Source organism: Pleurodeles waltl, chromosome 3_2 (assembly GCF_031143425.1).
Source record: "Pleurodeles waltl isolate 20211129_DDA chromosome 3_2, aPleWal1.hap1.20221129, whole genome shotgun sequence".
NCBI lineage: Eukaryota > Metazoa > Chordata > Amphibia > Caudata > Salamandridae > Pleurodeles > Pleurodeles waltl.
Genome location: NC_090441.1, coordinates 110,741,910 through 110,757,697, shown reverse-complemented (window position 1 = coordinate 110,757,697; position 15,788 = coordinate 110,741,910).

Sequence of the window (15,788 nt, the reverse complement as noted above, 5' to 3'; positions counted from 1 at the left end):
GATTCGGAGAGAAAGATGTAGTCAATTGTCAAAATTCCTTTAAAGGTGAAGGGGAAAGGGGACTGGTGGTGAGGTAATGGGCCTCAGATGCTTTTTCAGGGGAGATTTGTAGGTACTCAGGAAGTCATTCAGGCCCATATTTATACTTTTTGACGCTAAACTGCGCTAACGCAGTTTAGCGTCAAAAAGTTTTGCGCCGGCTAACGCCAGTCTGAAGCGCCATGCGGGCGCCGTATTTATTGAATGGCGTTAGCCGGCGCAAGCAGACCGGCGCTGCCTGGTGTGTGCGAGAAAAACCACGTACACCAGGCAGCGCCGGCGTAGGGGGAAAATGGCGCATGGGCGTCTTAAAATGGGGCAAGTCAGGTTACGTCGAAAAAATCGTCGTAACCCGACTTGCGCCATTTATTTTCGACGCCCATCCCCCATCAACATGACTCCTATCATTGTAAAGATAGGAGTCATGCCCCCTTGCCCAATGGCCATGCCCAGGGGACTTCTGTCCCCTGGGCATGGTCATTGGGCATAGTGGCATGTAGGGGGGCACAAATCAGGCCCCCCTATGCCAAAAAAAATTATTAAAAAAAAATAAAAAAATACTTACCTGAATGTCCCTGGGGTGGGTCCCTCCAGCCTTGGGTGTCCTCCTGGGGTGGGCAAGGGTGGCAGGGGGGGTCCCTGGGGGCAGGGGAGGGCACTCTGGGCTCATTTTGAGCCCACTTGTCCCTTAACGCCATGCCTGACCCAGGCGTTAAAAAGCGGCGCAAATGCGCCGTTTTTAGCCACGCCCACTCCCGGGCGTCTCTTTTGCCCGGGAGTATAAATACCACGTAAAGGCCTGGGAGTCATTTTTTAGACGGGAACGCCTCCCTTGCATATCATTAACGCAAGGAAGGGGTTCACGCTAAAAAATGACGCACATTCCGGGAACTTTGGCGCTATTCGCCTCTAACGCCATAGTATAAATATGGCGTTAGTTGGCGTTAGTTTTGCGTCGAAATTGCGTCAAAAAAAACGACGCAATTTCGGCGCAAACGGAGTATAAATATGCCCCTCAATTTTTCCTGTTCTTTGGCTTTGTGGGCAGAGTTGCTGGCACTCCCCAGATCCCTGGGGCCAAATTTATACTTTTTGACCCAAAACTGCGCTAACGCAGTTTTGCGTCAAATAAATTAGCGCCGGCTAACGCCATTCTGAAGCACCATGCGGGCGCCGTATTTATTCAATGACGTTAGCCGGCGTTAGCCGCCAGCGCTGCCTGGTGTGCGTGAAAAAAAACGACGTACACCAGGCAGCGCAGGCTTAGGGGGATATGGAGCTTGGGTGCCAAAAAATGGGGCAAGTCAGGCTGAGGCAAATTTTTTGCCTCAACCCGATTTGCGCCATTTTTTTAGACTCCCAACCCCCATTGAAATGACTCCTGTCTTAGCAAAGACAGGAGTCATGCCCCCTTGCCCAATGGCCATGCCCCCTGGGCATGGTCATTGGGCATAGTGGCATGTAGGGGGGCACAAATCAGGCCCCCCTATGCCACAAAAAAAAAAATAATAACTTACCTGAACTTACCCTAATGTCCCTGGGATGGGTCCCTCCAGCCTTGGGTGTCCTCCTGGGGTGGGCAAGGGTGGCAGGGGGTGTCCCTGGGGGCATGGGAGGGCACCTCTGGGCTCCTTCCGAGCCCACAGGTCCCTTAACGCCTGCCCTGACCAGGCGCTAAAAAACAGCGCAAAAGAGGCCGGACGTCATTTTTTTTGACCCGCCCATTCCCGGGAGTGAATTTTGCCCGGGAGTGTAAATACGGCGCACATGCCTCGGAGTCAATTTTTTAGACGGGAACGCCTACTTTGCATATCATTAACGCAAAGTAGGTGTCCACGCTAAAAAATTACGCAAACTCCATGGACTTTGGCGCTAGACGCGTCTAACGCCAAAGTATAAATATGGAGTTAGTTTTGCGTCGGAATTGCGTCAAAAAAAACGACGCAATTCCGGCGCAAACAGAGTATAAATATGCCCCCTGATACTTAAGTCCCCTACAAGCAGAACTTTGTGTGAGGCAAAGTCCAGAAGGAGGCCCTCTAGGCAATCGTACAGGTCATTGGTTGAGGGCAGTTTTAGTTATTTGGGCGCATTTTGATAGCAATTTATCAGGAGCAGGGACGTTTTTTATGACAGATTGCTATCCCTGAGATTGTTGCAGCTTACAACGCTGGAGAATTTTGGTTGAGGAGCACAACATCAATCTTGCCGGTAAACTCGAATGAGTGACCTCCAAATGGCCGACCAAATAAGTTGGTCATTTTGCTATTGGGGTAAGCTCCAACGTCTCCTGTAAGCAGAAAATGTCACTTCTGTGCAAGTATGCCAGCACAGATTTGCATGCCAAAATTGAGCTGAGGCCTACCACATTTCATGATGTGATTGTAAATGTAGGGTCTGTCATGTGTTTCTGGAATTGTGAGTGGCCTCAGAGGAGTAACTTTCTTGGCTGCCACAATGGAAATTGTCCAGTTTACTCCACCCGTCGTGGTCATTATTTCTTGTCAAGTAACTTACTTTCTTTGGTTATGGGTGCCTGATACTTCTAGAGAATTTGTTGTTTATGACACACATGGAAGCCAGTCATGGGTAGCACCCCACGTGCCTCTCAGGACACTCCTTTGTGACCTTGGGGTCTCCTGCAGCAGTAGCACATGGAGATATTTCAGCAGATGTAGCTGTAACAGCACAATGCCCCATTCCTCAAAAGATCCTTGATTTGCTCAAAATAATGTCAATGAGGCCCTCTCTTCGCCATGTGGTTATGGTAGCATCCGAGGTTTCTTCTCGGGGCTTCGAGTGAACTTTACCAATGTTAAATCGGCTGAGATCAGGTCCTTCAGTGTGGAAGGTATTGGAATAGGCGTAAGAGATTGCCTCTATTTAATATTTCATGAGAGCCCTTGGAAGTGTACTGTCGTAGTTTGGACTCTTGCTCAGAGCAAGACTGCTGGTTAAAGGATAACAGTACTTCTGTTTGTAGGCGACTGAGTCTTTCCTACCACAAGTCGCAACTGTTGTCCCAACCTTACCGGCTTACTAGCAGTACCTCACCAGAAAACACAACAGTAAAAGGTGATTGATGGCAGTCGCTTACGCATGGACTCAAAGTAAGATATCTCAGGTTATGTCGTGGTTAAACGGAGATTACCCTTTTCTCACAGATATATTATGTCTCATACAAACACAGGCAATGACACAGATGCAGTAAAGTTATAATAGCTTTTTATTTAACATAACTGCAAATTGCGATAAGTTGCATGGACTGCAATGATTAGGATAATTAATATAGCAAGTAACAGTATTGTGAAGAAGAGAGTCATTGTTAGGAAGACCCCCACCATTTTGCAATACATGAAAAAGATATATAAGATGGAATATGCCCCATTACCCTCATGTGAATAGGCCTAACCTCCTACCTAAAGGAAAGCTGGGTTTGCTAAACCTAATCTGCCAAAGCCGTGTCCATGAGAGGAGCCCCCAACCCTCGTTACCTTGGAATGAGGTCTCTATCTCAGACTCCGTAGGGACACGAAGATTGGGTCAGCGTCAAGACGACTGCAGCATCGGTATCGGTGATGGTGGCGATGCCCTCTGGTCGGAATCCCTCTGCTTATCTGTCTAAAGTGTGATGTATTTATACAGATCTACAAGGTCCCCTGACATAGGTGTATTCCAAAACAATAGATAATAGGCATGCTTGGGACGGCAATTAATATCAACAATCCCTCAAAAGTATAGAGAGGGAAAATCCCTAAGTGTGAACATCTACTGTTTGTTTGTCTTTGGTGCTTGATCTTGACGCCTTGGCGCGGTGACACTGATAATGTAACTCATAACAAGTGGCCTAAATATAAACAAGGCAGCCATCTTAGAAGAAATAAATAATTAAATGGGCTAAGAAAGAGCAAGCTAACTAGGTTAAAAGTCACTAGGTGACGGGGCATGAGTCTACAAGCCAGAGGCTAAGCTAACTCCTGTTATCTCATTAAAACGAACTAGGATTCACTACACCCTCCCCATTGCCGTAACAGGTATGATGAAGGTACAGGAACCCAAAAAGCTAAAAAATTGCTCCTGAACTAAAAGCTAAATGCTAAAGCAAGGCAAAAAAAAAAGCATTTGCATGTGTTAAAATAAATCTGTCTAAAATAAAAATACAATCAGAGATATTAATATCAACTATGACAAGTACAGCGTGCAACAGCAAATGTCTATTTAATTGCATAATTTGGAATTGGGAATAGCAAGTCAATCCGTCAAATTATGTGTTATACGCATGATCTTGAAGAATGTCATCGAAGTCACCAGTCAAGGACCTAAAAAATGAGTCAACATTGTCCGAAGTTAAGTCTAGTGCTGGGCGGACAAACGGATCCACAGAGCAGAAGTGAGCTGTATTTCCTGGTGCATCGATACTTGCTGCAGTGTCCTCATCCATGGTAGATCTCATAACGGAAGGCTCATGGGTGGCCTCGCGGAGCAACCTCAGTCTCAAGGGGCATGACCGTATATGAACCCTCATCGGGGACATCAGCAGTTCGTGCTCCACAGGAGATGTCGGTGCAACAGCAAGACAGACCATAGGCAGATGTTCAAAGAGACACCATATGCAGCGGAAGACTGGTTGTACACACCAGAGAAGTGGCCGAAATGACAACGACCAGTCAAGCTTCAGTTCCACCAGTAAAGGTGCACCGAAGATCTGAACCATGCGCTCACGGCACAGTGGAGTTGGCGGGAGCGGCTCCATTGCTCTGCGTTGCTGGAAAGAAACAACCACCGCGAATCAGAAGAAATAGCAGTAGTAGTCCGCCTATTAATGCCAAAATAATTGGAAAGCCACCAAACACACTTGAAAAGAGAGAATGGATGTCTGATGGGATGACTCCGAAGACAGTCTGGAAGATGGACATGAAACCAGACCTGACAGCCTTAAAGAAATGAACAATCCCAGTGGTGCTTGAAGCATTGAATATTCTGGATACCAGCTCTCCAAAGTGTTTGGGGAAATCGGTATTTAAAAGGGATTGTATCTCGGCTGATGATCTTGCAATCTGGAGAGCATACGTCTCTTTTGCGGATGTCAAGGCGCCCTGGTTCTGAAACAATAGCGCCTTTTGTCTACTCAACTTGTCATAGTTCACATTAATAGTATCTATGTGGGGCCGCATGTCAGATATTTTTATCTCTCGTGTGGGGGGAAACAAAACATGTCCACAACACGTAACGACCTTCGTGACTGAGATTGCGTAGGCCAGTGGTTCCCAACCTTTTGATTTCTGTGGACCCCCACTTTAACATTAATGGAACCCGGGACCCCCACTGAATCATCATGGGAATCCGGGGACCCCCGCCTGAGTCATTACTGTAAGCTGGGGACCTAATTTGGCAATATTTGTTAATTTTCTAGGCTCTCGCGGACCCCCTGAGAAGGCTTCGCGGACCCCCAGGGGTCCCCGGACCACAGGTTGGGAACCACTGGCGTAGGCAATTCCAGGTCGCATGCCGCAACAGCTTTGATCGTTCAGTACCACATAACTGCCATTGGAAAGTACATGAAATACTGGACGAATCAAGGGGACGGGAGTACCCTTCAGAAAACAGGCCAAATTCGCAACCCCTGCATTGCAAAGACCGTGAAGAGACACCTGTTTGCTTATCATAGAATGACGAACAGCAGTCTCACATTCACTTCCGCTAAGAAAGACTTCCTGTTCACCTTTCAGACATCTATAGTCAAAGGGCAACTCCCACTCTTCCTTAATAAAGCTATCTCCTAGTTGCTCATATCGTCCCACTGCAAGATGTTTCAGGCAGCTTGAGAAACGAAAAGTTGAAATCGGTAAATTAATAATGCTGTGCAAGAGCCAAATAGTTGAAGGACTCTCTGCTACCGTGAAGGGCAACTTATCTAATTTTTCTACTTGAAGCAGGGTGAAACTAGCCTCCCTTTTAGCCATTGTCTCTTGTTCCCTGGAAAAATTAAAAGCAGTGAATAATTCACTCCCATTAATGTACCTCCATGGAATGTGGCCACTTTTCAGTGTCTGTAATGTCCAACCAAGCTGCATGATAGAACGCAGCTGTGTTTGCCCATGATATAACCGGGACAAGTCTGTCTGAGTGATATCAATGGCAGACAACACTATATTTGATAGTGAATAAATCCTGTTGGACAGCGTGTTCATGCCATTGTCAACAACAGCCAATGTCTTTTCCAAATTTTCCCTATCTAGTTGCCGTAAACGTGCAGCAGCCTCAATCTGGGAAAGTTTCCAAATTTCATTGTACATAGCATATAAAAAAGTTTTGAGTGCTGTTTTCTAGGACCTAACAGAAAATCCTGTAAGTCTATACTGTCAGAAAGAGTGTTCAGGTGTTTCTTAACCGCTGTTAACGTGTTTGTCTGCACCATTGCTGGCACAGCTTACCCACACTATATGTTGTAATTATACCTGTATGTTGACCTGATAGAAAGCGAGGGTCAGGCCTGTTAATTGAAAAAAACCCTGAAGAGTTCAAAAAATGCTTTTGACACTCATCAGTGTCGGAGAGCCACACCAACCACCCGCTGGGAAAGGGAAAGTGAAGAATTATAGGTACCAGCCTTAACCATTGCATCTAGCCTGTCCTCTGTGACATTAAGAAAGTGTTGCCAATCTCTAAATTTTGTCAGAGTAGGGATACTGGGCGTGTTCAGGTCTTTAATTTTTGCTAACCCCAGACATGATGTCTGCTCAATAGTGTCATTTAAGAAAATCATTTGCACAGGAATCAGGCATGCTCGAAACAAAGCCTCCTTACCCTGTATCTGCCAATCTTGTGTTCCCCATACACTTTTCAAGTCAATAGTCCTTTTCCAATATTCGTAACCCTCAATCGAGAGCCGGGAAACAAAGGGATCTGAATAAATCAGTTTCGTATCTGTGAGCAAAATTTTTCTAATTTGTGCCTGAGGTATTTTAAAATAATACAACTCTGCTTTTCTTGGATCATGCCCAGAAAAGTATGTAAATTTATCCCTATAATACTTCGGACCCCCCACCTGTGGTGTAGAAGAGTGTTCCCACTGTGTGTAATTCAAGAGAGGCCTATATCTAGGGGCACGGTGTAGGTAGGTGATGTCCCCAATTGTTATAGCAGAACATTTCCCCATAATTCATTGTATATTCATATACATCATCACTTTCAAAAGCTGAATAGTCCTTAATTTCAGTTAGCATGGAATCAACTGTTTGGACATCCCAATCATCAGAGACAACATTAGGTGTAATAACATCAGACATTGAAATTTTTAACACGTATGGTATTTGAATAATCTCTGTAGGCCCGTATATGTCGAATGGAACTTTGTCCCACACAATCCCATCAGCAATGGGTATCGCTGTAATATTCACAGGGGACAAATCTCTTCGGACCTTATCTGAAGAATGATGAGGTGTTAAAATTTCATCAACAGCCTCTACTGAGGAGCGATCCGGAATTTAGTGACCATTTATAAGCAAAAAGAAAACAGTCACAAAACCAATCCATAAAAATAATGCAATAAATGTCAAACAGAACCATAGATAGTTCCATGGGTAGATCAAATAGGTCTTTTTAAGCCATCGATACAGCTTACTACTTTTTGAAATATTGTCAATCACTGTAGAGGATGAATCCGAAGAAAAACATCAATGTCAATGAAATAGCCAGAGGTAGTCTCTGCAAACACAGGAGCCGCTGTATTCTGATCCACCGCTTGTGGCGGTTCTTGATAGACAACGTCATTAGTCGTGGAAGTGTATGTGTAAAATACAGCCAAATCTTGAAGCGAGGTAGTCACCGAAGATGTGACGGGAACCAACAAAAGTAAATTTTCCGCCCTCCCCATGGTCGAGGAAGTGTCTGGAACAGCAGTTGACATAGTTGCATAGTCAGTAGTAGTGATGTTCATCCTACTATGTAGATGGATGTCCTGTTGGGTAGTGAGAGGGGATCGGGAACCACCCAAGGGACCTCCTGGTCTACTGTGAAGAATCGGCCACATGGTGTAATTTGATGTCATCAATGGAGATGAATCTGTTCGATTTAGAACCAGACAGCGGTGGTAGAATGACATTACTGGTGCCTTTTATTCCCAAGACTGGTACAGGTGCTCTGTATGATGGACCAAACTCCTTTTTCACAGTGATCTTCTCACAAACCAGATCCCCAACGTTAGGAATCCAGCCAGTCGCAGTTTTCGCCAATTCCCTTATTCCTAAGGTGGCAGCACTTGCAGATGATTTATCATCATAAAATTGTTGAAACTCCTGTAAAACAGTGAGACGTTCTTTTATGTCAAATGGTGTTTCTGCCAACACGATACCAGGGGCATCAAGATCTGGGACATACATAGGTATCCCAAAGAGAACCTCATATGGAGACCTTCACCCCAAGGACCGTCTTGGCCGATTATTCAGTGCTCTCTGGACCCCATATAGGTGGTGTAACCAACTGCGGCCTGAACCTAATACTCGAGCTGTTAAGGACTGCTTTAGATCATGATTCCGCCTCTCCACGACCGAATTTCCCTCGGGATGGTATGGTGAGGAGTAATGGAGTTCAACACCCATCGTCCCCATGGTGTCCTTAAATGCCTTAGAGGTAAATGTAGGGCCCTGGTCCGAATGGAATGTTGCAACCGCATATGTACCGATAAAGATCAGAAAATCTTTTATAACAGTCCGGGCGTCAGCCGAACGCTGTGGCCATACCCACAGGCATCTAGAACAGGAATCCACAGCCACTAGAATGTATTTGTATGCACCATCAGGCTGTAAGGGATCACAATGGTCTAGGTACACACACTGAAGTGGCTTGTCTGACACTAAGAGGGATGTCTGCGGAGGGCGTTTGATATTAGAGCCCTTAATCTGCTGGCAAATGTCACAGCAAAGGACATACTGCTTAGTTCGTCTGCATAGACCAGACCACCAGTATCGTTGCTGCAGAATTGTTATTGTGGCCTGTATACCAGCATGTGCAGAAGCGACACCCTCATGTGAGGCTGTAATCAGCTCTAATCTCTGGTCTTCATTGGGGATCACTCGATCTCCAACCCCAGGAATTGTTGTATAAGCAACATTCTGTGCACTGATATAGTAAGTATAGTTTGTAGGGTAACCTTTCGGAAGGGTCTTGCCTGCAGCCGAAGCTTTGACAGCAATCAATATTTCACTATCCAACCTCGTCCGAGAACGAGTCACTGCAGCCACAGAAGCCGTAGCTACTGATGCTTTGGCCGCTTCATCAGCCAATGTATTACCGGCAACGTGTATTCCTACACGTTGGTGTCCCAATGTATGAACTACATGGACACATGGTAGCTTATCCTTAAGATCAGCCACCCTTCCCCACAACATTTTGTGTTTAATGGTGTTTCCTTTAGAATCCCTAAACCTGTTCAGTTTCCAATGATTGAGATATTCATTGTATGACTGGACGCAGTAATATGAATCACAGACTATCAAAGTCTGGCTTCCTGCCTCAGTATGTTCGAGCGCTAGAAGAAGAGCCTTAAGCTCAGCCAACTGGGCTGTGCAGTCCCCTAAGGTCTGCGTGTAGGTATTGTGAGGGGGAAAACTCCATCTTCCATCACTCCGCACACGGCTGCGCAAGCTGCAGAGTATTGATGTTTAGTACCTACAGCCGGTTGTGCTGATCCGTCAGTATAAATGATAGTATTATAACTGTCTAGTGGTAAGATATTTAGAGGAGCGGGGTACTCCTGTTCATACTGGAAAAATTCTAGTGTCTGAAGCCTCGGATCGAATACATAATCGACATCAGTGGCGGTCAGAGACATTGCCCATTGAATCCAGCGTGGATGTAATGCCTTAGCGTTCGGAACGCTCGCTTTAGTGACAGCCTCTAAGGCCGGCACCGGGGAGACACCAATAATGCGTTTCCCCTGGGCAAGTGGCCTCTCTTTTATGACGGCCATCTGAACTGCTGTCAGAATCTTTTCTGTAGGTGCAAAACGTTTTTCAGCATTTCAATATAAATGTGATTTATATGCTATCGGCACTGTGTCATCCTCATTAAAGGTGACATAAGTAAATCCAAGGGCACCAGCAATTATTCTGATGACCAAATTTGTTTTATTGTCACCTGTGTGTAAGTGTTTCGCTTCTAGCATGTCCCATTGCATGTCTCTAAGGATGTGTGTGTGTTCAATCGTCCATCGCCTGCTAGAAAAATTGGGCTGAATTAAGTCATAAAGTGGCTTGATGCGTTCTGCATAATCTGGAATGTATGTTCTGCCAAAATTGAAGAAACCCAGTAATGACTGTAATTTCTTAAGTGTGTTCAGAGGCTGTAGTTGAGCACACTTTTCTAGGAAGTGCAAGGCCAGGCTCTTCCCCTCGTTTGATAGCTCATATCCCAGGAACAATACACTAAGAAAGGCTATCTTGCTTTTCTTAAAATTAAATCTATAACTGAGGTCTCCAAATCCCAAAGTGATCCGATCGACCCTCGCAAGATGAATGTCGAGGGCGTTGTCAGTGAGATAGATATCATCCACATAGGACAATGCATCGGAATCAAGTTCATGCAAAATTTATGTTACACAGGCTGAAAACAGGCCTGGGCTATTTTTATAGCCTTGAGGTAAACGACAAAAGCATTTCTGAGAGCCGAATGAAAATGCACTTAGGTCCCTACTTTCATGTGCCAAATTCTGGCAGAAAAATCCATTAGATATATCCAATGTAGTTTTATATTTTTTACGCCCTATATTGTTTATCAGAGCTGTGCTGTGTGAGTTTTGTATAGCATATGTGCGTGTATGACTATTTAAGTGTCTATAATCAACCACTATTCTATATGAATGATCTGGCTTTGCAACGGGGAATAATGGGTTATTCATCACAGATGTACAGGGCTCAATTACTCCCTGGTACTCAAGTTGTGATAGTATCTCCTTCACCGGAGCTTTTGTTTCATGTTTAACAGGGTATTGTGGCTGTGGTTGGGGTGTAGACCTAACAGGAATAATATGACAAGGAGACTCCTTGTCCCAACCTACATGATTATGGTATAATGCAGGTGCCTGTGCTAAAGCCCATTCAGCAGCATAGTCTTTTTTGGCTGCTTCTGGAACAGGATCGGAGAAAGAAGGCAAAATGACATCTTCCCCATGCGGGAGCTTGCGGACGTGTTCAGGTGGCCAGTCCCTCTCGGCCAATAGGATATCACTAGTAAGTTCATCCCAAAATAGTACACTAATAGTGCGTTTCACGTCTCCCTCTATCTGAATTGTTAAACCATAAACCGTATCGGGGGGAGAACGCGGCCATCCGCCGTCTCAACCGCGATGTAATCGCTAGTTGCTGTCGCCTCCAGATGATCTTTCAGACTCCGGTGACATATCGTGACCTCTGCCGCGCTGTCTAACAGAGTCACTGCCCACCTCTTGTTCCTCAACAGCGTTCTCAATACTACTGGCATTTTTTACTATCAGTGCTGCCACCTTCTTCTTTTTAAACTGTGGCTTTTGCTGAGGAGTCTTTTCTTCTTTTTTAATGGTAGACTGTGGTGAGTCTTTCTTTTCTTTCACGTATTCCGGATGTCGATCTTGACGGCCCCCTCTCTCGCTACACCTATCCGGTGCGTCCTGAAAGGAACGAGAGGGACATGAATCAGTATATCTGTCTGGAGTTCTGATGTTCTCCCTATTTCTGAGATTATACCTCCTTTCGGAGTTCTCCGGGTGTGGAGAATCAGCTCTCTTATTTCTTCTTTCTTTGAAATCTTTTTGTTTGTCCCAGGGCTTTTTAGAGCCCTCTTGTGCCTGCTTAGTACCCTCCTTATGGGCGGTACATTGTAATTCCAATTTTTTAGGTTTGGCTCCCAAACTATCCCGTCCTATACTAGTATAGGTATCGGAATTTCTTTTCGGTAGCTGTCTCTCTTGTTCCAGATTTGGAGTTTCCCGGAGAAGCTGGCGTATTGCCAGTGCCACCGCTCCCCTTTAATATTACTCAGTATTATTGAGGAGACGGCATCAAAGTTACGCATCAATTTCATCCCCAGATCCAGGGCCGGTGCAGCCCCATGTTCATTTTGTATTTGTTTTAACACTTCCGGTAAATTGACAAGTGTCGGGGTACCATGTGTGGTAGTATAAACGGCAGCGAAGACTGTACCCCACAGTCATCCACCGAGGGAACCATCCCAAACGGCAAGCACATAGGGGCATATTTATACTCTGTTTGCGCCGAATGTGCATCAAAATTTTTGACGCACATTCGGCGCAAACACTGCCCCATATTTATACTTTGACGTCCGACCCCGCGGGCGTCAAAGTTCCACCATGTGCGTCATTTTTTGGAAGGGGGAACTAGCCTTGCGTTAATTATATGCAAGGTAGGCGTTCCCTTCCAAAAAATGACATTAAGGCCTGTGCCCCATATTTATACAGTGACGTAATTTTGACAGTTTTTTTAACGCCTGGGTCAGAGCAGGCGTTAAGGGACCTGTGGGCTCAGAAGGAGCCCAGAGGTGCCCTCTCATGCACCCAGGGACACCCCCTGCCACCCTTGCCCACCCCAACAGGACACCCAAGGATGGAGGGACCCATCCCAGGGAAGTTAAGGTAAGTTCCGGTAAGTATTTTTTTTCGTATTTTTTTTGTGGCATAGGGGGGCCTGATTTGTGCCCCCCTGCATGCCACAATGCCCAATGACCATGCCCAGGGGACATATGTCCCCTGGGCATGGCCATTGGGCAAGGGGGCATGACTCCTGTCTTTGCTAAGACAGGAGTCATTTCAATGGGGGTTGGGCGTCAAACAAAATGGCGCAAATCGGGTTGAGGCCAAAATTTTGCCTCAGACCTGACTTGCCCCATTTTTTGACGCCCAAGCTCCATTTTCCCCTACGCCAGCGCTGCCTGGTGTGAGTCATTTTTTTTTACGCACACCAGTCCGCAGCGCCGGCTAACGTCATCCAATAAATAAGGCGCCCGCATGGCGCTTTGGAATGGCGTTAGCCGGCGTTAAAATTTTTGACGCACAACTGCGTTGGCGCAGTTGTGCGTCAAAAAGTATAAATATGGCCATAGTGAGCAATCTATGTTTTTCCTGTGGTCCCGTATGGGGAAACACAGCTTCCAGCTGATTCGTTTTTTGGGCTATCCAGAACTGTATTTTTTCCCATTCCGTGGGCACTTTACCCATAATAGTATGCACTTTTTGTGGATTAATCCCAGTAGCCAATTGATAACCACTAGCTACTGGTGGTGCTGGACGCGCTGGTGTTGTGTTTAATGTTCGCATTACGAACTGAACAAATCGTCTATATAATGCCACTAATTCATTATATAAAACTCGTAAATCTGCGATCGGCATAGTCTGTATGCCTGGGTGAGGTGTATATGTGGCGAACATAGGCCATGTACGACCCTCATTACTTAAGGAACCTAACCTCACTCTTCGTAGTACATGTGGTAGGGCGCCTTCAAACCAGTTCTGATGTTCTTGATAAGTGAGCGATATTTCATGATACTGGTATGCTTCGTACCGTACAGGCACGTTTGCAACTTCATATGTGTGAAATGTGTGCATTCTTTGGTCAACCTCAGGAAAGGGGACCCAACAATAAAATGTTTCTGTTTGGTATGCTTCAGTTGCCTCTATTATCAGAGTAACATCCCCGCCCTTGTCTGTAAGGCCATGCGCTAATAATTGTTGTGTAAGTGCATGTCTAGCATTTGCAGGAATATCTATGGTATTAGCCATATTTGTTTAGAGAAACAGAACACCAAATAGGGGAAGTCTTTTCCTTTTTATGAGTTCGAGCTCGAACAACCTACAACTTAATTAGGTGTCACCTGTTCAGCTGAGGAGGAGTCTCCCAAAGACCACGGACGTCTCCGTATAATGGTACTCAGGGTACCTGTTGTCTGTGAGACAGTGATAGTCAGGGTATCCGTAAATTAGTGCCTAAACACCATCGTTGGTGGCGCCATGTCGTAGTTTGGACTCTTGCTCAGAGCAAGACTGCTGGTTTAAGGATAACAGTACTTCTGTTTGTAGGCGACTGAGTCTTTCCTACCACAAGTCGCAACTGTTGTCCCAACCTTACCGGCTTACTAGCAGTACCTCACCAGAAAACACAACAGTAAAAGATGATTTATGGCAGTCGCTTACGCATGGACTCAAAGTAAGATATCTCAGGGTATGTCGTGGTTAAACTGAGATTACCCTTTTCTCACAGATATATTATGTATCATACAAACACAGGCAATGACACAGATGCAGTAAAGTTATAATAGCTTTTTATTTAACATAACTGCAATTTACGATAAGTTGCATGGACTGCAATGATTAGGATAATGAATATAGCAAGTAACAGTATTGTGAAGAAGAGAGTCATTGTTATGAAGACCCCCACCATTTTGCAATACATGAAAAAGATATATAAAATGGAATATGCCCTATTACCCTCATGTGAATAGGCCTAACCTCCTACCTAAAGGAGAGCTGGGTTTGCTAAACCTAATCTGCCAAAGCTGTGTCCATAAGAGGAGCCCCCAACCCTCGTTACCTTGGAATGAGGTCTCTATCTCAGACTCCGTAGGGACACGAAGACTGGGTCAGCGTCAAGATGACTGCAGCATCGGTATCGGCGATGGTGGCGATGCCCTCTGGTCGGAATCCCTCTGCTTATCTGTCTAAAGTGTGATGTATTTATACAGATCTACAAGGTCCCCTGACGTAGGTGTATTCCAAAACAATGGATAACAGGCATGCTTGGGACAGCAATTAATATCAACAATCCCTCAAAAGTATAGAGAGGGAAAATCCCTAAGTGTGAACATCTACTGTTTGTTTGTCTTTGGTGCTTGATCTTGACGCCTTGGCGCGGTGACACTGATAATGTAACTCATAACAAGTGGCCTAACTATAAACAAGGCAGCCATCTTAGAAAAAATAAATAATTAAATGGGCTAAGACAGAGCAAGCTAAGTAGGTTAAAAGTCACTAGGTGACGGGGGCATGAGTCTACAAGCTAGAGGCTAAGCTAACTCCTGTTATCCCATTAAAACGAACTAGGATTCACTACAGTAGTGTGGATGAAACATCATTTCAAACTGCTCTCTGGCACCTGCATGTGAAGCTTCCCCTGGCCTGGTGGGTTGAGGCTCTGGCCAAAATGGAGGTTGGAAGAGTGGGAGCCTGAGTTCACCTCAAAGGTGGCTTGTTTGGTCAGGTGAGGACTTGCTTGTGGAGCAGATCTGCCTCCAGCCATTGGCCAGTTGGTCTTGATGTTGTTTGTAGCTGATGGTTGTGATCACTGCTGTCACCAGGTGTGCCCCCTCGTTAGTTGGATCCATTGCAGGTTATCTTTTAAGGCATACTGTGTGCTCCCCTGATCCAAATTGCTAGGCAGGTAGGCATTTGGCCAAATAATATTTTGGCTGCTGCTTGCTAGGCCAAAAGGGCCTTTAGTGAGGGGTGACCTGTTGGTTGAATAGGTGCAAAAAAGCATGGGTTAGTGACTTATCATGCGCCCCAGCCACTAACAAAAAAAATGAGCTGATCACCCTTATCTCGAAAGCCTCTGGCCTCACTATCCTGTCCTCAGAAGCAGACACCGAAGGCAGATGGCGTCCTACTAAATTACGGAGGGAAAACACCGAAATTATAGTCATGAACATCTATTCCCCTATAACGACAACCCTACCTTTCGGATTAATCTCAATAAAATCTCTCAACT